The following is a 23,106-nucleotide window of genomic DNA, read 5'->3' as shown; positions in this document are numbered from 1 at the left end:
GGTAGATCCAAACAAACCTGGCAATCAAAGCTGCCTTCTGAGATCCTAAACGGGTCTGCTGGTGCCGAAAATCCACCTGTGCAGGCAAATTGTTCCCCTGAGAAACCTCACACAGCACCGTGACTCTATGCTCTCCAGGTAGCTTATAGATTTCAAAGGAAGGTTATGGCTTTACATGACCATCTATGCATTTAGTATAACACACATCTGACTCAGGATAGGAATCAGCATGCTCTGTGACAGAAAGAATTACAGTTTTCTTGGGATTTCAACTCTTTTTTTTTAAAATACTTGCCAAAATGATTCTCTGGCAGATAATGAACTCCTGTGCAAAGCACGTGTTTGGTGCTAAAGTATTTTTGGCAAATCAGGGTGGATTTGAAAGCCTGTGCACTGCTTCATTCTTTCCTCTTGGAAAGAGGAACAGGTCCAAACCCGACCAATTGAGCAGCTGCCTTTAGTAGTTATGACAGTTAATGTTTTTGACAGGGCAAAACCATCTGGGTTAAAGAATACAGAGAACCTGCAGACAGAAATGTAGGGAAAAGGGTTCGGAGTAGAGACCCGGGCTTGTATAAAGCAATACCTGAGGTCAGTGGTGATATCCTGCAGGATTGAAATGCTCTGAGCCAGCTCCCAGGAGACCTTAACATTAAACGTGAAAAACATACGATGATCAACAAGGTGCAGAAGGCTGGGGAGCGGAGGGAGCATCCCAAGAGGAATAAAGTAAAGGTTAAAAGCAAAAAGCGAGGGTTCATTTCAGGATGTTCCTAAAGCAATAGGTTGTATTTTGCACTCCCAAACCCGTAGGAGTTTTTAAAGCTAGAGGATGGGATATTATGCATTTTGATGATTTTGTATTATTTTGTTCTGGAGCTCTAGGCTTGAGCCCAGGAGCTGTCTCGGGATGGCAGCTTGTGGTTTGCTGAGCTGAGATGCAGAGCTCTCCGCTTTCTTGTGATCTCAGCTGCGTAGTTCATAACTGGGAGAATCCTCTTGAATCTAGACTAACAAAAAATTCTAATTAATTGGAAGATAAATGAATGAGCTGTTTTGAACCAGCTGGAGACACAGTCCCTTGCGTTACAAAGTCAGCACTTTCTCCCAAACTTCTACTTTAGGCTATTTTTAATTTGCAATGGCACATATCATTACTTTTATTTTTTCCCAGTCACAAAGACAATGTGTATGGATGGGGTCAGGTTCAAAAAGTGAGAGAAAGAGATTGTGGAAGGAAAAAAAACCCAAGAGAGGAGGACCTCCAGGAACTGAACTCAGCACTGACCTGGAGCACATAGCTAACCCTTTCTTTGCTTAATTTAGACCAAGCGTAGGTGTATTCCAGGGAAATATTTGGATCCCTAATTACGAGTAATGATGTAAAAGGAAGTGCAGGCATAGTGAAAATGGATCAGAAAAGAATTAATTGACTAATATGGGTGCTCAGAGTGCAGGCTTTAAGCTATTTCTGTCCCTCCTTGGGCTGGAGCGAGGCCAGGGTAACTCAATGAGCTGTGCGTGGGGCAGGGAGCAGACGGCCCCATTGCACCCTGTGCACCCCCAGGGCCAAAGCCACTAGGCTGGTCTCATTCCCAGGCCGTTTTTCCATGCGGATTCTGTTCAGCCTCTAGTCCTCAGACCCTCCAGCGAGCACTAGTAGGAAAAAAGTGAACTTCCTATAGACAATCATAACTTTGTCCTCAAAAAGGGTGGAAAGCTCAAGCTTGAGACAATTCAGCAGCCACAGGTCGGGGTACATCAGCGGGGTGCCGGGGGACCCATGCAGGAATAAATACCGGAGAATCACTGCTCCCAAAATGATACTTTATTTGTTGGCTGCTCAATGCAACCGCTGACCTCAGAGCGCTAATAATCCTGAAGGGCTCTGGAGGCTTTTTAGCATGTGCATTTTAATGTAATAAGCTTTGGCATCTAAAATGTTTTTTTCCCTTTTGGCTTCTCCTTTGGGCTTGAAAACAACAGGGTCAGATCAGTCTCTGAGCAAAGGGACGAAGATAACCCTTCCTTTAATGCGCAGAATTATATCATCAGCGGCCAGAGGTCACATCCTGCTGTCTTCTTAAAGATAACTCCAGCCCCCTCTCTATTTCCCTGGTCCCTTATAAACCTGGCTCGACCCATACCCCGTAGCAGCAAGACTACACAGCGCAACATCTTGGATTAGTTATGAGCTTTTCAGATGAGCTCCAACTCATATTTCATATCATTCCCCCCAGCCATAAGATTTGAATTTGTCACATTTACTGGAGACTAAAGTACAAACATGTTTTATTCATTATCTGTCCTCTTCTCCACAACAAGCACCTGCAAAACATTTCGGCTCTAGACCGGATCAACAAGGCTTCATTAGGCATGACACTTTCTCCCTGGCTTGAATGATGAAGTTACATTTTATCCCTGCACTTCTAGGCTGTAAAATTGCCTGGAGATCATTACCTTGGAAGAAAGCAGACTCCCAGGACCTCGCGACTGAGGTGGGGAAAAAGGCATTGAGGTAATTACGCAGCCCGGATCGTTGTGAGCCGAGGGACATGGAGCTCTTTTAGCCTTGTAGCATCCAGAACAAAGCACGGTCCTGCTTTATCAACAGTGGAACGGAGGAGCAGAGCTTTTACATTCTCGTACAGGGAGTTTGCAAGCTATTGGGAGCAGAGAGCCTCTATTATCTCTATTTTAACCAGTAGTCGATACCGCAGCAGTGGTTCAAAGCTCCTTGCCCGCTCCTTGCCTTTCCTTCTCGCTGACTCTTCTCTCTTGGCCAATGAATATTTATTGGATGCAAAACAGAAAAGCTTCACCAGGAGAGGCAGAGAAGCTGTTTTCCCTGCAAAATTCAGCAGCTCAGGGTGAGCCTTGGAAGTAAGGGAGGATTACTGTGCCCTCCTCTGAATCAGGCACAGATGAGGTTTAGGTGCTGCTTGTCAAGCTTAAATAGTTAAGAAAAGTATTTGTGAATGATCTCCAGTCCCACGATGTCTTGGGCAGAGCGTGCTGCTTGGACCACGAACATCACTTCTCTGCCTTTTGGCTATTTTTTTGCCCACTGCTAAGCTTACCTAGACCCCACATCTGTCCCTGCCAGCCTTCCCTGGGGACTGAATTGCTGCCAGCAAACGGGTTCCCAAATACTCCCAAGTCACAGGGTTTTATTCCTTTACATGGATCGCATTTAACGCTGTGTTGCTTTTCGCTTGCTGCCCTGCGTATCTGCGCCCCAGGAGTCTTCGTTACATTGCTTTCCTTTTAATTATCTTCATAAACCTACAGTTTGTCTCTCCTCGCCTTCCCTCTTTCATTTCCCAAGTCTTTAATCACTTGTTTTCCTTCTATCTCTTCTTGAGTTTTCTGACGTGTGCAATAAAAAGACCAGTAAAATATTCATGAAGAAACACTGATCTAGGATCGCTGAGATCCCACCGATGAGATGCCTATTGCTATGTTATTAAAAGATACCACCAATAAAGCAATATATTGTGACGAGCTAATGGCCTACCGCTATTTGAGAGGGGCCAGGGAGATGCAAACTCTGATTTCTGAAGCTCTTTATATTAAACATTGCAGCAGTTACTGGTTAAAACAATCAAACAAAACAGCATGTAAAGACATCCCCGTGCCACATTGGTTGGTGGCAAAGCAGTGGCATATATTTATTCAGAAGCGAGCTTTGAAGTATCAAAATTTCACTTTTGGGGGGTAAAAGCATGAAATATTCCCAAGAACTTCTACACTTCACAGCCAAAAGCCTTTAGCTAGAGAATGGAGCGTAACGGGGATGCAAGGGCCAGGCTGCACAGATGCCTTTGGCATCTGTAACCTTATCTCAAGGGCTTCCACAGCTTTTTACGAAGGACCATTTCTTTCTCCATTTTCAAACCTCTGCGTGGTGATTTTTTCAAGTGGTTCCCGATCCTTGCAGTGGTGAAGGCAGGGATTAAAGGAGAGAAAACTGTTGAATAATCTCTTTCAAAAATGCCACAAGATTTGTCACATCAATTATTCAGCATCCGGGCACAACCGGCTCTGGGTAGAAGATGCTGCCAACCCAAAATACCCTTTTCTGTGCAGTTTCAGAGCTGGAAAGGGTCATTCCAGGGGGAAAAAGAAAACACTTTGGCATTGTCCAAAAGCGCCTTTATGTTTTTCCTAATGCTGCCAGGAAAAATAGTTGGTCAGATCCTGGCTGAGGAATGGAAGGTAGAGATTTATCCACGCAGAGGCAGAGAGGGAGGATCCCCACTGGATTGGGTAGCCAAAAGCTATTCCCCTCCACTTCGCATGAGCGTCATCCTAATTTCCAAACAAGATGGGCAGAGAAGGACCACAGGAGGAGCTGGACCCATCCCTTTTCGCCGTGCCCTTGAGCCAGCGTAGCATAGCACACATTTTTGCTGGAAATAGGTGAGTTTTCAAGCTGGTGAGGAGGGGAAACAGCCTTTCATCGTTTCGCCTGCCTTCGTCATCGCTAACCTGCCTGCACACAACCGGCTTTTTCATTGTACAGCTCCGAATGGTGTTTTGCCAGGTTAAATATCAGCCCAGCGGCCAGACCTCTGATTAGATGTGTCCCTGGGGCCATCGCTGAATTTTGCTTTTAACCCCTCGTTACTCCCTGCCCTTCCCTCCTCATCCCCTGGCGAGGCCTCCCTACCCTTTCCTGTTATTGTCCTGCCTGCCTCTGATAAGATTAAATACGTGCCCTTCAAAAAAAAGGCCTTTTTTTTCCCTCCCCGTACCTTATTGTTCTTCAAAGAGTTGGGGAAGACAAGATCCTGCTCCTAACTCCCGCTAAGAAAAGCCCATGATCTATGAGGCTGAATAAATAACCCCGAGTCCCTGCGGTGCGTGAGAGCAGCGTTCACCTCGGTAATTGAAATGTGTTAACGGAGAGACCTTGGGTTTTGCTTTTCTAATTCAATGCCAGGTTGTGAGGGACCTTTTTTCCTTTCTATTTTTTCTTTCTTCTTTTTTTCTTTCTATTTTTTCCTTTCTATTTTTTCTTTCTATTTTTTCTATTTTTTATCTTTTTTCCTTCTATTTTTTCTCTTTTTTCTTTCTCTTTTTTCTATTTTTTCTATTTTTCCTTTCTATTTTTTCTATTTTTCCTTTCTATTTTTTCTATTTTTCCTTTCTATTTTTTCTATTTTTCCTATTTTTTTCTTTCCATTTTTTTCTTTCTATTTTTTGGCCTTTTTATTTTTTGGCCTTTCTATTTTTTTTCCCTTCTATTTTTTTTTCTCCCCCTATGAAAAGTGAACCGACACTCGGCAGGCCGCCTGCAAACTATTTGCCCTGCGAAGCCCTTTGATTCTGATGATGCCGAAGGTTTATGATGACTCGGGGGGGGCGGTTATATATGCGTTATGCTCTTTCCTCGAAGCTGTATCTGGAAAACACATACCTACAGCAAATATATGGAGATGCTTTGCATTTTCACTAAAACATCCCTGACAGGGCTGGCTGGCAGAGGGGGAAGAAAAAAATCCTTGAATGAGCCCCAGGTGACCCAAAGGGATGAGAATTCACTTTGGTTTAATAGAAGGTTGATGGTGAAACATGGTTTTGTTTGCCAGGGCTTTGGAATCGCTGTAGGGAAAGGGCCCGCTTGGGTCGAGGTCCGAGTTTATTTATAGGGCTGTTTCCTACGGGCTTCAGTTGAGATGATGGCATGGCTGTGCCAAGCAAAGGAAGCACATTTACATAGATATAAGTATTAAAAAAAATAAGGTTTTCACCCTAAAAAGAGGAGACAGGTGCAGGTGGGGATCTGGCAACCGTTATTTTCCCTGTTGTGCAGTGGAAAAGCTCAAAGCACAGCGAGCTCCTCGCCTTGGGCCAGCGCTGGATCTCGTGCATCCTGCTGCAATCCGGGGAGCCGGGTCTCTGCCCCAAGAGATGATAGAAAGCAACCCCCGAATTTAATACTGGCACATCACACGACCCCCTAAATCCATTTTATGGGCATTTTTTTCTTTTTGCGATACCCTCCGCGCAGGCAGGGAGTGGTGCTGGAAACTTCTTGGCTGTTCCTGTTCTCAAAGCCAGGAGTTGGGGTGTGGAGCGGAAAAATATCCCAATGCCAAGGGTCTGGCGTGCCAAGGGCTGGATCTGCCCCCGGTGACAATTGGCACCATCACCATCAGAAGGGCCGAGCATTGTTGGGTGGCCTCGAGGAAAGGGATCAGCGTCCGGCCCTGCCATTCCCCCCCAAATTTCTCCCCCATAAGGCCTGGTCTCCCCACGGATGGCAATGGGAGCAGTTTCCTTCTTACCTTGGATAAGTTAAATTAGGGTGGAAAAATAATCCTCCGTTATGTTATCATTGAGCTGATGAGCTAAAAAACTCCTTTTCTTTCCTATTTTTTGCCTCACCATCGACTCCAGCAGTTCGAGGGACAACGAAGCCACTTTGTCCTCATCCTGCCTCTCCATTTGGGCAGCATCCAAAATTTCTCAGCTGAGGCTTGGCGGCACTTGTAGCCCTCGGTGGCTCCTGCCCATCTCCGCAGGGGCCTGGGAGCATCCCCACCTCTTTCAGCCTCGGTTGGCAGGTAATAATTTATCCCCAAATAATGCCTTGCAGAATAAATCTGAATGCATCCTTCTCCAAAGAGGCAGCCCAGCACTCCATGCTATAAAACGGATTGGAAATTACAATTACCAGATTGGAAATTACAATTACTGCCCCATAGGAAAGCCCAGCATTTATGGCAGCCCTGCACTGGGAAAGGGGAAAAAGACCCAAACCAGCAAAGCTGCATTTTGTGGAGCAAAATGCCATTTTTTTCTTTAAAATCACCAAACCGTTTCAAATTGCGTTGATATTTATGGCTGCTCTTGCTGTGTGTGGTGTCCTATAAGCAGAGGTGCCGTATGGAAAGCATCTCCCTGGAGGAATTGCGTCTGCTACCTTGCAAATCTTCCTTTCCCCCCCTTCCCAAGGCTGGAAAATTTTTCCCTTCTCTGATACCTGCCCAGATCACCATGAATTTTATGACAAGGGAAATTTCCTTTCTCATAAGACAAAGGGTATAACCTCCTCCTCTTGCTGCCACGTTAAAATACCCCCTTCCCCAATCAAATACCCCCTTCCCCAATTAACCCATCTCTCCCCCAGCCTGTAGGTAAAAACCCAACATCTAATACTCCCCAGAGCGTGTCCACGGCTTGACAGCCTTCAATAGGTTAATTTTTCAAAGCAGTAAGCTGATATTTCTGCATAAAATGCACATCTGCAGGGTAAATGCTATTAAGTGTCGGTGAATTATGGTCCCAGAGTACAGAGCACTTGAGCCTTAATGCTACAAGCACCTTAACGTTTTTTTTTTTGAATGAAGTTGCTGCTAATTGCTTCCATATGATTTCTTTTTATTTTTTTTTTAATATCCCCAAGTATTTTGTCCGACTATGTACGATGCTACAAATAACAAGCAGGGAAATTACACTTTATTTAAGCTGGGATTAATGCCCACTCGTGGGTGGGTTTTTGCATGGGGTGCTTGGCATGGAGTTGTCCTCACAAGGTAAGGGGTTGCTCTTAGCCCTAAGCCACAAGAGAGTGAAATATGGAAAATTCAAGAGCTTTTCCCCACAAACCAAGGGAGTAGAGTCCCACCTTGATTGCCCTGCACTGTTCCTTAGGCAGAAGCCTGTCTTTAGCGTCTTTTGGTGCCTTCTAGCTCAGTTTTTCTCAATGCAGGACTTAAAGGTGGCTTTTTTTCCCCCAAGGTAATGCCATGCTCTCCATCTGCAGCCCCATCTGGGTTGTTTCTTCCTCCAAGCGTATCGCATGTAGCCGAGGCTGCTGGAAGCAGGAGCAAAACCTTCCCTGTGAGCAAGCGGGAGTAAAAAAAAGGGCTTTTGGGGAGCAAAGCTTGTGGATCTGATGTAGGAAAGGGGGATACAGATCTCCGGAGGATTTGCAGCAGTTTCTGGTCCACAGAGGTGTCTCCAAACCGACAACAATGGCCGTGTGGGTGATGGCAGGAGCAGGGCGCTGAGCATTTCCCCTCTCATCATCTGGATCCAACCGCTTGCCGCATCAGATCTGAGTAAAAACCCTGGGAAATTGTACTCGGACAGCTCAGCCTGCACCTTGGAGGCCCTAAAACCATTTGAACATCACCCAAAGTCCCACCAAAGAGATACTTTTGCATCCAGACTTTCATACGTCCAGCGATGCGCATCTCAGGAGAGCCTTGAATGTAACATTCTGCCTTTTCAAACGGCATAAGATGAACCAAACTTCCCCCCAAAATCTTTCTGAATGGCTTTTTCTTTCCTGGGGGAGCAGCAGAGAGAAGCGGTGCAGATCCTTACAGCTTTCGCCTGCAAACGGGGAGGGAAGATCTGCGCTGGGGGTTGCTCTTGGGAAATTCATGCTCTGCCCACTTAGAGCCAGTTGTAACATGAGGATATTGCCTTGCAAAAAAAAAAAAAAAGACTTTTTAGGAAAACCGTGGCTCATTAAGGTTTCTGGAACTGGAGAGGTCTGAGTTCAAACACCCTGGCGACTCCGGTGGGAAGGCAGGAGGGCAACGCGATGCAAAGCAGAGCTTTGAAATAAAGCAGAAGGTGCTGGGTGCTGGGACCTCTGATTTACAGCCTGTATTTTTTACGGCCAGGTCTCGGGGGCTTACAGTAGAGCCCCAAAGCAGCAAAATTAGTTAGCATAACGAAAAGCCCACAGGCTGCTGGAGGCTGTTGCTATACATCACCCCTTAATTAAGGCCTAAATCCCTTATTCTGGTCATGCATAGGTGCACCTCCGCTGTCTGTAATATGATTAACCTCTATACCAGTATGAGAGAGAACAAAATATGCCCCAAAGGATGTGGATAAGGAGATTTTTAGCTCTTGCTGGAGTTCAGGTCAGGTCAGGCTGTCGGTGGGGACTGTGCTGGGTCTAATATTTACTCCCATCCACGCAGAGCCAGAAGAGGTAAAAGCACTTGGCCCCTGGGCATGGAGAAGAAACACAGAGACGTCGGGATCACTGAGCATCTGCGATGCCACAGGAACTGGAAAGAAACCTGGGTGTAGCTGCAAAACGGGGAGATTGATCCCAAACCAGACCAAATCCGGATTAAAATCTTTCTGAGCACTGCAGCAGTGTCGAAGCGCCTTCCCCTGGGTGGGAAGGTAATTGCGCATCCCATGGAAATGCTGACTTTGGGGGGTTTTTTTGCCATCAAAAACGTCAGAGGAATGGGAACCGCAAAAGGCATTTGCAAACCGAAGCCAGGGAATTTCTTGTGGCTTAATATAAAACAAGCCCTTTCATTCATGAAATGTATATTTCTGCCAGGACTGGTTTTTCCTCCACCTGTGCTTGTGTCACTTTGAATTGCAATTCTCTCCCGGAGTGAGTCTGCATGAATGTATATATATATGTGCCTGAGAGTATGTATGCATGTGACTATATTTGTATATATTTGTGTCTTAACAGTGATGCAAAATAGTTGAATTTAAAGTGCACGAAGAGTTAAGTCTTTACTATACAGGGAACGTAATTTGAATTAAGGGAAGGAGTTAATTGAAAGCAGAATTGCTCTCCCCGATGAACTCCCCGCGCAGATGTTCCCCGTCTGAACCAGGAGTGCCGGATTCACACCGCGAGTGGATCAGGACCTCGACAGAGGCTGACAAGAGCTGCCTTTGGTTTAAGCCAGGCTTATTTGCTGGAATAAACATGGCCACATAGAAGGCTGCATTGTACGAATTAATTTGCCTTCAGTAATTAGCCAGAAGGAAGTTTACCCCAACCGGCAAACCTTAGCGGAGAGAGAATTCATTAAACATCCCTGTTTTGCCAAGCAGAGGGCTGATTTTGCATGTCAAAGAAGATTTTATTTTTAAAGTGTATTTTCTTTAGTGGTTTTGCCAGGAAAAAATCCATCCATGTCATTTCCAAGCTCCAGCAGCTGAATGCAGCAGAGACGGGTGCTCGGCTTCCCTGGATTTCACTTCTTGTCTTTTAATTCAAGAGATTTATTGACTTTCATGTGATACAATAACTTTCAAAACAAGGAATGAGGAACTTGAGCCTGAACTTGATGCTGAACATTGCTCGCCGCTGGGGTTTCGCAAAGAAAGGCAGGACCCTCTGCTTTCAAAGCGGAGAACAGAAAGTGCTACATTAGGGACTTTTTTGCCTTTCTCCTCGTCTTTTGCATGGTTTTCAGATCCCTTTTCGAGGAAGGCATGGCGCAGGTGAGAGGCTTTCCATCTGTTCGTGGGCAGCTGGCTGCAAGACCTGAGCTTTCATTTCCCAGTGCAAACCAGCAGCGCACTTCTCCTGGTGCTGGTTGCCCGCCTGCTCACCAGCTTTATTCCAAGCCATGCACCAGGAGCTGGTTTCACCCCAAACCACGTACCAGGAGCTGACTTCATCCCAAACCATGTACCAGGAGCTGGTTTCACCCCAAACCATGTACCAGGAGCTGGTTTCACCCCAAACCATGTACCAGGAGCTGACTTCATCCCAAACCATGTACCAGGAGATGGAGCTGGGTCCATGCCCTCCTCTCTTCTTTCTGTAGCGTCCTGGCTATTCCCAGCCAGCTCTACCTGAATTCCCATAACGAATGAATAAAGCGAGCCCCTCCATCATCATCCTCGCAGAGCGAGGAAGGGCAGCGGAGGGGTTGCAGACACCAGCACTGATATACTGCCTTGGCTCAAGGGATGATGTGTGTGACAGCGAGCTGAAGGGCCGCAGCATCGGGGCTACCTCCTCCTCTGCGGCCACTTTCTCCGGCCAGGAGCCGCTGGCAGTCCAGCGTCTTGGAGAGGCTGATGGCAACCAGATGGCCCAAAAGCAACCACACGTTCTTGCCTGATGGGGTTGGACCTACAGGCAACTGCGTGGTTCATCGGGTGGGTTTGTATGGCTTTCAGAGAGAGCGGGATGCCACCTTTCCCTCTTGGCTACTCCACCAGCTGCTGCTTTGTGCTTACAATACCAGCTCCAAGAATCAGCCCAACCAGAGGCTGGAGAATATTTATTTCATTTTCCTTTACTTCACTCTTTTGCATTTCTTCTTCAGATCAATTTTCTTGGCCGGCTCTAACGCCTGATGCTGGTGGTGGCTTCCTCGGAGGCTGTTTTGCCAGCAGGGAGCAAAGGGAGTCTGCAACTGGCGGGCACCTTGCTGCCTCCAAACATCCCAGCTATCAGAAGATAAAATGCAAGCCTTGGCAGCAAATGATATAAACTGAAACGCGGTCCTTTTTGGGAAGCCCTCACTGCTTGCTCTCAGGCTCTCACGGACCATGCTGTGGGGAGAGGAGGGGGAAATTCGGGGGATCGGCAGGCTTAGCATCGGGACTGCCCCCAAATCCTGTCCTCCAGCAGGCTGGTGGGCTGACCTCGGTGGAGGGGCTGTTTTCCACCACCCCTCCATCTCTTTTGAGAAGCACTATGGGGGGGATAAATAATATGTTGCTTGACAGGAGGTCGAGGCAGGTCACTCTCCGGGACCTTTAGGGATGTGTTTGCCCGGGCAGCTCCAGCTGGAGCCGAGCCAAAGGCAACAGCAGGACCCCATCCCATCCACGGTGTGATATTTCCCCGGGTGCAGGCGATTTCGGAGCCCGCACATGGTTCGTATGAGCTTGAGATCACACTGGTGGACTTCTATATCTGGGGTCCAAAAACAAAAGCCATGATGCTGGTCCCTCGCCCCCAGTTGCTGATGCAGCAGAAGGTTTCTCCTTTGGGTTATAAACCTCTTCTTTGGGGTCATCGCTTCATCTAAAGCCGAACGAATTCCCTCTTTCCCAGTGCTAACAGGAGTGGTGCATGTTTTACTCTTTTTTTTTTTTTTTTAAAAAAAAAGCAAAATACAGGAGGGAAACGGTGTTCCTGGAGAGAAACTCTGCTGAACGTTCCCACTTTGTTGTATTTTCATGTGGGGAAGGAAAAGAGGTTACTCAAAGTGTCATTCCTGAACGGAGCTGCAGACAGGCTGTGGCTGGGAGCACCGAGGCTCTGCTGCATCAGACTGGTCCTCTTGCAGCATAAAACAACCCGAAACCTCTCCACCCAGGCCAGCAGCAAAAAAGACAACTTCTTATATTTTCTTAACCCTTTTCCCCTCTGCTTTTTTTCTTAAAAAAAAAAAAAAAAAAAGATGCATTAGCACCCAGGGACCCAGGGCAAGCCCAGAGCCCTCCAGCCCTGAAGCAGAGAGAGCTCAGCCCTCTCCTAAGCACCCCCAAATGGGATGTTTTTTTTATAATGGTTTTATAATGTTAGCTGTTATCCTTGCAGGCGACCTGTGCTGAGGATTCAGCATGCCTCTGCATGCATTTATCACATTACCCGTAATTACCAAGCCTTGTTTTCCAGGTGGGGAAACTGAGGCACTGAGCTCGAGCTATTTCCAGGTCAATACAGAGGTCTGGCTGCACCACCAAGCAGCCACTCTGATGGGGTTTTTTGTGTTTTACTGATTAGGATTTGCATGAATTTAGGAATTTAGAGTTTAGAGATTATGGGTTGCTAGCCTGGATGGTAGGTGCTCCTCTTCCCCATCCCAGTTGCCCCGGAAAAGCCCATCACAAGTCTCAATATCAGCATCCCATGGGCTACACTACCCTATGGCTCTGGAAATGCTCTCGTGGGAGAAAACAACTCCCACCTGCTCATGAGCACGCTGGAAAGTCTCAATTTTCAAACCCAGAAAGAAAATAAAAATTGCAAATTATGCCCTGGAGAATATCGATGCCGACCCATCTCGCCTTGGGACAAAAAGGGTGTGATGAAAAACACGACTTTATTTGATGGGCTTGAAAAGTGTCGGTTTGGACAGGGATGCATATGCGTAATGTGGGTGTTAGGGAAAGCCTTGGATGGTTTAATTCCTCCTGCCAGGACGTTCCTGCACTTCAGGGCTTTCCAAGGGGGACGAGGGGAGGGCTCAGCTGTGCCTTTAACCTCTGGGAACTCAGAAAATGAAGCTTTGCCCCAGGGAAATGAAAAAGAGCTAGAATCCACTAAAAAAACACAACCAAAACCAAACAAAAAATTTGGCCAAATAACTGCTCGGGATTAAAAAATAATTATATTAAATAATTTGCTCAATGTAGCTGTGTTGTACGAGATCCAAATGGCGTTTTTCGGCGTTAATGGGCTTCCCATGGCAATTTGTATGGATATTTTGCAGTGTAACACTCAGCTGGGATGGCTTCGTTTGACTTCATCGGGGTTGCGTGGAGGTCGGTGGCAAGAGATTTTAGGGTCTTTTTAGCAGCTCATCCCCCCCAAATTGTGCTCATCCCCCCAAACCCAATGCATTATATTTTCAGGTGTGAAAAAGCCACAACCCAGCAAAGTTTTCATTTCGAGAGCCACAGGGGATGGGGGAAAAAAAAGGCTTAGGAGGAAAACAAGGTTTTGGCCATCGGGGCTTGCTCCTGGCATGTCCTAGGAGAGGAGCTTGGGATGGAGGTTCTGCATCTGAAGGGCTGCACTGCCATCTCCAGGTCTGCCTGCACAGCCTGAGCGACACATCTCCAAGCTCGAACATCATCCCCAGTTAATTCAGCAGTGGCTTTGCAAAGAAGAGCATGAAAATATTTTTGTTGGACCTTTTTTTTTAACTCAAGCCCCTCTTTTCTTTTTTTTTTTCTGTAAGAATTTCTTGCTGGGGGGAAAAAAAAAAAAATCCAGCCTGGGTATTTTGCTTCAGCCCGTGCAATGTGTGGATGCTCGCAGCGAGGGCGGGATGCGGTGATGCACCAGCAGACTGCTCCCGTCCCTTTCTGGGTCCCCCAAATCTTGGGGAAAATCAGCCATTTCCACGAGAATCCCCATTTTTTAATGTTTTTTCCTATTTTTCTGAGTGCAGAAAGTCCTGGTGTGACAGTGTGCACCTTCTCCTCTGGTGCCACCTCCCTCAATAGAGGTGTCCCCTCCACTGTCACACACCTGCTCTGCTCCAGACAGGCACTTCTGCTGCAAGAGGGTCTGGATGCGGCCCGAAAGCATCGGTCCACCCTCACACCGTGCAGGGCTGCAGCATCCCAGCGTACCCATGAGATGGCACTGGAGCCGCAGCGTTGGTGCCAGCCCCAGGCAGGTGCTCCAGCTTGGATTTGGTGGGCAAATCTCTTTTTTGGGCAAAAAAAAAAAATTCCAGTTTAAGGGTTAGGTCCCCAAAATTTCTTATGCTTGCGTATCTGACACAGGAGTGGGATTTCTTTCCTTCCTGGGGACCCAAGCGAGGTGGGGAGCAGCTCAGAAAGAGGGAAGATGTTGGAAATCAAGCAAATTTGAGACATGGGCCATGCAGCGAGTCAAAGCAAGCTGGGGAGCACTTTGCACTCTCCCTGCTTGCCTGCAGCCCCTGCTTTTATACCCTGCCAGTGGCTGAGGAGCTGATGCAGGAGCTGCCAGGCCGGGCTTTCCCATGCTCTGCTGAGCTACAAAACTGCAAAGCAGCCAAAAAAGGGGCTGAGCATGCAGGGAAGGTGCTGGCATGGAGCGCGGGGTGGCTTTGGGCTGTGCATAAGTGCAAATTAGTGCATATATTTGTGCGTGTATTAATGCATAAGCACTTGAGTCTTACAGAGCAGCCCACCAGGTCTCTTGCTTTGTAATCTCATCCCGTTTCAGTGCTTCTCTCTTCCTAGCAGGTGTCTAAGCATTTATTTCTGCCTGGTTACGCTCACAAACCCCCTGCAGGGCTTTCCCTGCTGCGGGGGCATGTTGAGATGTGCCTACGGACGTCCCAAAATGATGTGCATCCCTGCCAGCTTCTCTGAAACTTCCCGAGCCTTTTGGCTTGGCCGGAGTGATTTCTGCTGCTGGGGCAGGATCTGAAATGGTGTCATGACCCTACGACTTTGTGGTGTGAAGCATGTTGTCCCTCAGGGTGTTTTGGGGTGGTTTGCTTGCACAGTTAGGGCTCTGCTTGAAGGCAGCTCCTTTGAGATGAAGCAGTTGGACCATCTCATCGATCTTAGGTGGGCACAGGCAGTGGCGGTGCAGCCAGGTGCTGCCAAGCTCTGCCCACGTTTTGGGTGGCTCTTACAATAGTGATGGGCAAGTCAGGATGGACGTCTTGAAGAGTGGCTGTTGGCAAATCTGGGACTTGTGGTTTCTTTAAAAAGCCCTGTAATCGTCACCAAAGACATCTTTTAACCCCCTCATGTCCTTCCAAACCACAGGCTGGTGCTGAAGGGCATGGTGAGGCGACATGGGTGTCCAAGCATCACGGCATGTTGCCTTTAGCTGTGCTCAACAGAGGCATTGGTGCTTCCCACATCCCTGGGGTTATTATTTCCCCTCAGAACACAACACAGGGACTTGGCTCTCTGATGGACATTTGGTACCCATGAGGCAGCAGGAGTAAGTCAACAAGGCCTGTGAGCCACCTCAATGCACATTTTCATGTTGCATCAGCTCCTCATCTCTAAAATGAAGATCATTGTTCATGGGTGATGGTGGACTCTTGCTGTTGAGGTCAAGAAAAGACTTTCCCAGGTGTTTTGGAGCACTTGGCACACAGACCACCACGGAAAAGCCTCCATCTACCCCATCAGCCCAAGCCTAAGGGATCCCTGTATCCTTACCCTTTCTCTTCTCTGTGTTTCTGCAGACACTCAGATACCCTTGCACTTCACCAGTAATGGGATTGAAAAGTCATTCTCCCACTGGGCCTAAACAAATAAATAAAAAAAACCCCTAAGACTGGCACCGAAGCACACATATTAATATCAAAGCCACTGGAAAAAACCAGCAGGGAAAACCTGGCAACTGAAAACCCACATCAGGAAATCACCCCCAGGGACAAATAATATTAGATGCTGCCTGCGCGGAGCTTTGCTCGCCATTCAATAGCTCCGAGGTTTACCACACGCTGCCGTACCTGCGGGAAAACTAATGTAATTCTGTCCAGGCAACTCCTCTGTCCCCTTGCTGCATCTCAATGCAAAGCAGGTGAAATAAAGACATTCAATGCAAGCAATATGCAGGGATTTTTTTTTTCCCCAAATCTTCCTTTCATCCCTGTATTTGACTCCTTGAATTTTTCTGGGCTGCCAGTTCAGACTGGGGCAACAAGGGCACATCGACAGCATGAATACACCACAGTTTTCACTGCTTAATAGTATATGTGTGTATATATCTCTCTCTATATATATACATCCAGGATGCTCTGCAAACGGCAAATCAGCAAGCTATATCTTGCAGATAATGATTTGTATTGTTATTATTGTTTATCAAGCTCAGGGAAAACAATTAAAACTTCTCCTGAAAAAAAAACCTGCAAGAAATCAGAGCCCACATTTAATCTGCAGTCTTCAAAAGTTTCTTGGAAAGCTTAATTAAATGGTAATTCATCTGTGCATTGGCTCTGTCTTGTAAAGCCTGATAATGCCCGAGTCTTAATTAAAAAAAACTAATGCAGCTTTCAGTTTTTATTCTGCTAGTTCAAGGGGAAAAATCACCAACCAGCACTGTCAATAGAGCTGAAACATGCCTCAGCACTGCATTGATTTTATTCCATTTAAATTTGCAGTGTCAGTTCAGGTAATCATATTAAAAGTTATTCCAAATTTATTTATTTATTTGCTCTTACGGGCAAGATGAAAGAGCACTGGAGGAATTTTAGCGCCTGTAAATATTTCACCCCAAAGCTGTGACCCCAGGGCTGAGCATCTCCCATGGGGAAGGACATTTTTCCTCCGCAGCTCTCAGATCATTTTTGTGCCTCCGTTTGGAGTTTCCTTCAAAAATCATCCTGGGATGGGGCTCGGCTCTTTTCCCTTCAAATGAGAGGGGTTTTTTTGTGGAAAATTGGAGAGCTGGGTTCATCTGACCCATTTTAGATGTTCCTGTTGGGTTGAAAGGGGCTTTTCCCGCTGCCCTCCCATCAGCATCCTTTGCCATCACTGCTGTCATCGCCTAATTTTACCAGTGCTGATGAAACCCAACACCACCCCAGGACTTCCCACTCCATTCCTCTCCAAAACCTCCAGCTTAGCCCTTTTTCTAACCCATTTTTGGGGCATTTTGCCTTTTTTTTCAGCAGCTTGCCAGGCAGCCAGGAGTGAAAACCCACCCAAAGTCAAAGAAGCTCCTTTCAGAGCATCTCCCAAGAGGTCACCTGGAGAAAACAGTCCTTGCGGCAATAGTTCTGCTGCCAAAAAAATGCCAGAAAAGGGTTGATCTTGCTAAAGATCTTACTTCTGCTCCAGCCCTCGAGGAAGTTATGGAGAGTCTTAAGTGGATTTACTAGCTTTGGTAGGTTTAGGTAACATCGTGCTAACAACATCAGGGCTTTGGTGTCTTTAATCACTTAAAAGGAAGAAAAATGTTGGCAGGGAGAAAGTAAACCATCTCCCAGAGATATTTTCCCATCTATGAATATCCGTCGGGATGCTGCATCAGCTGCGTTGCTGCTGGGAAATGGCTCTTTTGGGGAAAAGCCTCATCTGGATGTTTTTCTTCCGCCCTTGTGCCACACTCTAATAGGGAATATGGAAAAGTTTCTCTGACTTTGCTGCTGGATTCGGTCTCCTTGCAGCTACAGACAGTGATATAAGGACCTCTTTAATGCTAATTAATGCAGTGACACAATGAATTAATACTGTATCAGGCAAAGCTGTTAATTATACCCAAATAAAACAAAAGAAAAAAGGAATCAAAGCAGGGAGAAGTGACAACCAGTACTTGGCTTCCCTCTCAGCATCCTTCCCAAACATCGTGTCCTGGCTCAGCCGAGGGGAAAACCAACCTCAGGAGCATCTTCCCGGCGGCCCCGAGGGGTGCAGGTTTAATTTGGAAGGAGAAAGAGGTCTTCCCTGCTCTGCGAAGGAGCTCGAGGTGCTTGGCCAAGGATGAAGAGCTTCATCCTCATTTTATAGGTAGGGAAACTGGAGGCAGTGGGGCTTTCCCAGGGACATTTGTCTTCTCCCAAGGAGGAGGTGGGATTCAGGCTCAGATCAACAAACCCATCATCGGGACATACAACCACAAAGCCATAATGGGTAGTTTAAAGGCTTGAAATTCCCCTTGCTTTGAAATTCCCCTTGCTTTGAAATTCCCATTGCAAAAGGGAGCCCATCAAAGAGGGACACAAAAGCAAGGTCTATCCTCCCTTCGTGCCTCAGTTTCCCCATACGAAGCAGTGCCATCATGTCTCTGTGCCGCCTCTTTAGCTTCCCAAAACACCGATTAAAGAAGCGGTTGTGTCTAGCATCCTCCTGACATGAACGTTGTCGGTGATGCCTCTTCCAGAAGGTACGTAATCTGGTTTAGAAAGGAGAAGCACATCTTTTTTTTAACTCTGCTCCCCTCTTTATTTCCAGACTTGATATTAATTCAGGAATAATTGGAAAATGGAGAAGTTAAAGGCGGATTTCCGCCGCACCCCCCCCCCCCATTTTTTTTTTAATTTTTGTTGCTAGACTGAACTGGGGTTAAATATATGAATTTTTCCGGGTGTTTGGGACTTGATGGGGCTGGTGGCTGCTGGGGTCTGCGGATGCAGGAGGGAGTGGAGGGTTTGCATTGGGGTGTCTGTGCACAGCCTCATTGCTTTGCCTGGGCATGTGTTACCCCAAAATTGGGCTCAGGATGGGGGGATCACTAACTGAGCCCATGATGCTGAACACAGGGTTTCTCTCTGGCATGGCATTTTACACTTTGCAGCTCTCCCTCTCCATGGATTAACCTCACCCAGGTTTTTTCACCCTTCTCATACCCTGGAAAAAGAGCTAAGTGAGCGTTTTTCTCCCTGAACGCAGGGTTGAATGGATGGCTGCACGACCAACAGCCTTGAAACGACTCCTTGCAAGGCAGGCCAGGCAACCGAGGATGGGCAGAGGGGCTGCAGCATCCTTCTGCCAGGCTGGATGTGCCTGGCTCCTGCCCTCGGCTCCCCAGAGCTGCCTCCAAACGCTTGAGGAGCAAAGCAAAGGGCGAGCAAAAGCGCTCATGGTCACTCCGAAGCATTCAGGCTTGCAAAAACCAGCAGAAATTTGGGGCTGTGCCTCTCCCTTGCACGTCTTTCTTGCTTTGCTTGATGCCAAGAGGTGGCAAAGTATGCGTTGCGCCTTTGACATTGCCGCATCAGGGTGTTTTTTTAAGCAAAACTGGGTTATAACCCTACCTAGATCTACCTAGAAGGTGCAGAGCAGCCCTGGGGCTCATTCTGCCACCCTGCAGCCCAAATTAACATGTCCGGCGGGATTTTTTAGGGTTTCACTGATAGCCGAGGAGCAGATTGCTGCCCTTCCCCATCCACATTCCTCATCTTAATGGGAGATGGGGGAGCACCACCAGCCAAAACCTAATAAAGACGTAGGAATGGCCCAGTTCAATGCTGTCGGTGGAGGTGCTGTGGTCTGCCAGGGCAGCTGAGCTCAGCCAGCAGCGGCTTAACCCCTCCATCCCACGTAAGAACCTGTTAATAGGAGGGATGCAATGGGCTTATAGTGGGTCAGCTCAGTGCATAAGCTTCTCCAGGCTGTTTTTTCCCTCCTCTCCCCTTCTTCCAAGCATTTATCGTTGGAGATTATAGCCCTCTAATAGTGTCTTTCCCCCCTCTATTTACTGCAGGAGCCGGGATGAGCCTCCCTCTCTTTTCGCCTTTCAATGCCATTAAGTACATCCCTCGCCGGCTTTTCTCGCGCAAAGGAACATGGTGCTTTGGAGAAACCATCTCAATGGCTTATTTCTCGTAGCTCATTTTTGCTTCCCCTCTGTCCATCTCTCGCCCCGTGAGATTGGCTGGTAAATGAAATCCTGCCCAGGCAGCCGCTCCGCTTTCAGGGAGGAAATTTGGGGGTTTTTGGGTTGCTTCAAGCCTAAGCTGGTGGCTGCTGAGGTCAAGAGGATTTGGGTGTAGAGCAGAAATGGGCTCTGGTCTCTCAGTTCAGATAAGCAGCTTTGGTGAGTCTTAGAGGAGGAAAAATGAAACGGGCACAAGCTCTCAGACTAGGTATTATATAGGGGTTAGCAAAGGGATGAAGGCAAGGGGAAAATAATACGCCTAATTCTGGCTGGGTGTGGAGAAGGGCATAAATAATACCCCTTTTGGTAGAAACACACAGTGCAATTATATATAATACATCAGCAAGGAGCTGGACAGGACAACCCAAAGCTCACATCGCCTGTTCGTACTCCCCCTTCTTCCTACATCTCTTCAACACTCCCTGAAAAATGAACAGCCTTAAAAGGGTTAAAGAGCACACTTGCCAAATTGGAATTAAACTGTGCTAATATCGGCTAAGTGACTGTTCAGGGTAATAGCAGGAGAGAAAAATTATGTGGCATGTATTTATAAATAATAAAGTATAATTTATTAATAATCTGAAATTGAACAAAGAGTCTATGAAGCTTAATTAATTATTACTTGTAAAGTGCTTTTGAGATTATTAGATAAAAGCTGCTACAGAAGTGAAAGGTATTGCAAGAAAAAAGTATCAGCATCCTACAGGAGCCATCCCACGCGACCGTAGCCCCAAGACCTGGCAGGACAGACCCGTGTGATGCTTATAACCCCAGGGACAAAGTCTTTTGGCGTGGAACTAAAAGCTTATTTCTCTGCAGCATCACCTAGTCGTGCGTGGGGACAGAGGATCAGCAGGACGCTGCGTCGCCCCATCCCTCGGGCAGGGGGGCTGGTGGGGAGGAGACGGACCCTCTAGGCAGGATGGCGGGGGGTCCAGGGCCTGATCCTGCAGGCAGCTGGTAGCAGGCAAGAGGATGGGTGTTTGTGTTCACACTTCAGCATTAAAGCGAGTATGAAATTGCAACAGCTCTAAAATTAATCATTTTTTCAGTGAAATGAGGCAAAATTGAAAAATGAGCAGTTGCCAGCATTCCACCCTCCTGCTCCCTATTTTTAATTGCTCTTAAAAGGAAAAAGAGGGGGAGAAAAACCTGTTTGAATGCTCAAAAACTGCTGAGGGAGGGAACAAATAATTCCCACCTTTTTCTCTGCGAAACAACACACCCAACGCTGGTCTCTCTGTCTGGGGCTGAGTCCTGGTGAAAACCATTTCTGACAGCACAAAAATGTTGCCCTGCTCCAATTAGCTCGTTCTTACGGCTCCAATTTGTTTTCTCCCCGGAAGAAAACACAACCCCGAACAATTAAAAATGCATTAAATCCAGTTCATCAAGCTTTGAGTGAAGTCATCTCATTAAATACCCCTGACAAAGAAGCTCATGCATGATACCCAGCCGACCATCCCCTACTTTGGGAGCTTGTGGGGTTCTTCATCACGCACCAACACGTTTGGGCTGAGCCCCGGTCGCTGCGTTATCCCGGGACGGAGAGGGGATGCCAAGGTGCCCCAGGGCCACCTCATCCCCCTGCACCTATAGCTCCTATAATTGCAGCTTGCAATCAGGTTGGCCTGCTTTGAAATGCTTTTTGAGTTTTGTTTAAGCCCACTCTTGCACAGTCTGGTTGCTGGGGTGCTGCTATTGATGGCTGGGAGATGGCTTATTAGACCCTGCTTGAAAGAGTCGTGGGCTGTAGGGAAACTGAGTCTCAGAGCAAAAGCTTTAAAGTTATCTCCAAGTGAACCTGCGGATCATCTCTAGTAGGTGGGGAGAAGCAGAAATCAGGGGACCCACCAGATTAGGGGCTGGAAGTGGTTTCTGCTGCAAACAGGGGTCAGACATAAGACGTCCGCTCTTGCCCCCAAAAATGAGTGCAGTGCACTTGTGGCAGCGCTGCCTCTCCGTTATTACCCCCAGCATTGCCAAATAGCTTCCAAATACACGGGGCAGAGCTTGCAGCCTCATCTATCCCACCCAAATCCCCATCAGAATCTTCCAGGAGGTGATTTCTCCCCTCCCAAACACCATCACCCACCTCCGGGATGACCGCCCGCCCGTGCCGAACGATTCTGCCCACTGGGTCTGCGCTCGCTTGCCATCCTCCCTCCTGCTCTAAATCAGCCTTGTTACGCATCCTCCGTTTCTATTTTTATTAAAAATTTAATGCATTGCCAATTTGCCCTCTCGCCAGCACCAACTGCAGCAGCAGCCGCCTTAAGTATCCTCCAGAGAAATAAAAGGAGGGATCGTTGAATGATGTACAAGCAACAATTATTATCTGGGTTACGTCTTTTAAAGTATATATAGCTTAAAAGGGAAGGCTTGGTGGAGCTGGGAGGGAGGAGAGAGATCTCTGCCTGCTGGGAGAAGCTTTGATTTATGCTAGGGAAGGTTTCTCTAAGCCTCTTCTTGCTCCGAGTAAGGGGTAAGAGAGGTGATGCTCTGAAACCTCCCGAAACTTAAGGTCTTTTGCCTACATAAGCTCCTAGTTCATGGTCATTGACCAAAACATCAGTTTTTTACACCAGAAATACCCAGGTGGAGCTGCATCAGCCAAAGAAGGGTTGGTTGTTGATCGCCGTCTCTGATCCACGCTATTTTTGTGCTTTCGCTGTTTGATGGAGAAAGAGCCGTTGATGGGATCTGTCTTCTCGCTAACCTTGATTTCTAGGGGAAAATAAGTATGTGCTTTATAATAATCATAGTTTTAAAAAACAAGCAAATCTGTCTAAGTTAATGAAGGCTGCACAATCAGCCTGCCGGCATAAATCATGTTATTTTGTAGAAGACGTTGACAAATGACACCCAAAAGTGTCGAAGGCAGGAAAACAAACACCACCCCCCCCGACATTTCTGGGAGGACTGCAAAATTTGGCAAATGCATCAGATTTCCATCTTGTACCATTACGGTTACCCCAGATAATGGGCCAGATTAAAAAAAAACAAAAGCAAGTGACTGTTGGAAAAGAGGTGTTTGCAACAGATTTAATGTCAGCATCAAACTGAAATGTGAAATATCCAGGTTGGAATTTGTTTGTCTTTAAAAGATGCTGTTTAAACTCGTGGATGTTCCTTGTATTTCCCCGTCTCCCTAGTACACGCCAATGGCTCCGTGACTTCTTCTTCAGCTTGAACCATCCTGAAACGAGACCTTTCTGTAGCACCGAGAAACACCGTGGTCTTTGGCTCTTTTTTTTTTTTCTTTTAAATGCTTTTTAAAGTGCCACTGTGTTCTTTTGGAGTCATATTAACCATGCAATAAATTTGCATAATGTGGATCC

This window comes from Ciconia boyciana, chromosome 20 (genome assembly GCF_034638445.1).
Source record: "Ciconia boyciana chromosome 20, ASM3463844v1, whole genome shotgun sequence".
NCBI lineage: Eukaryota > Metazoa > Chordata > Aves > Ciconiiformes > Ciconiidae > Ciconia > Ciconia boyciana.
Note: the sequence above shows the minus strand (reverse complement) of the source record.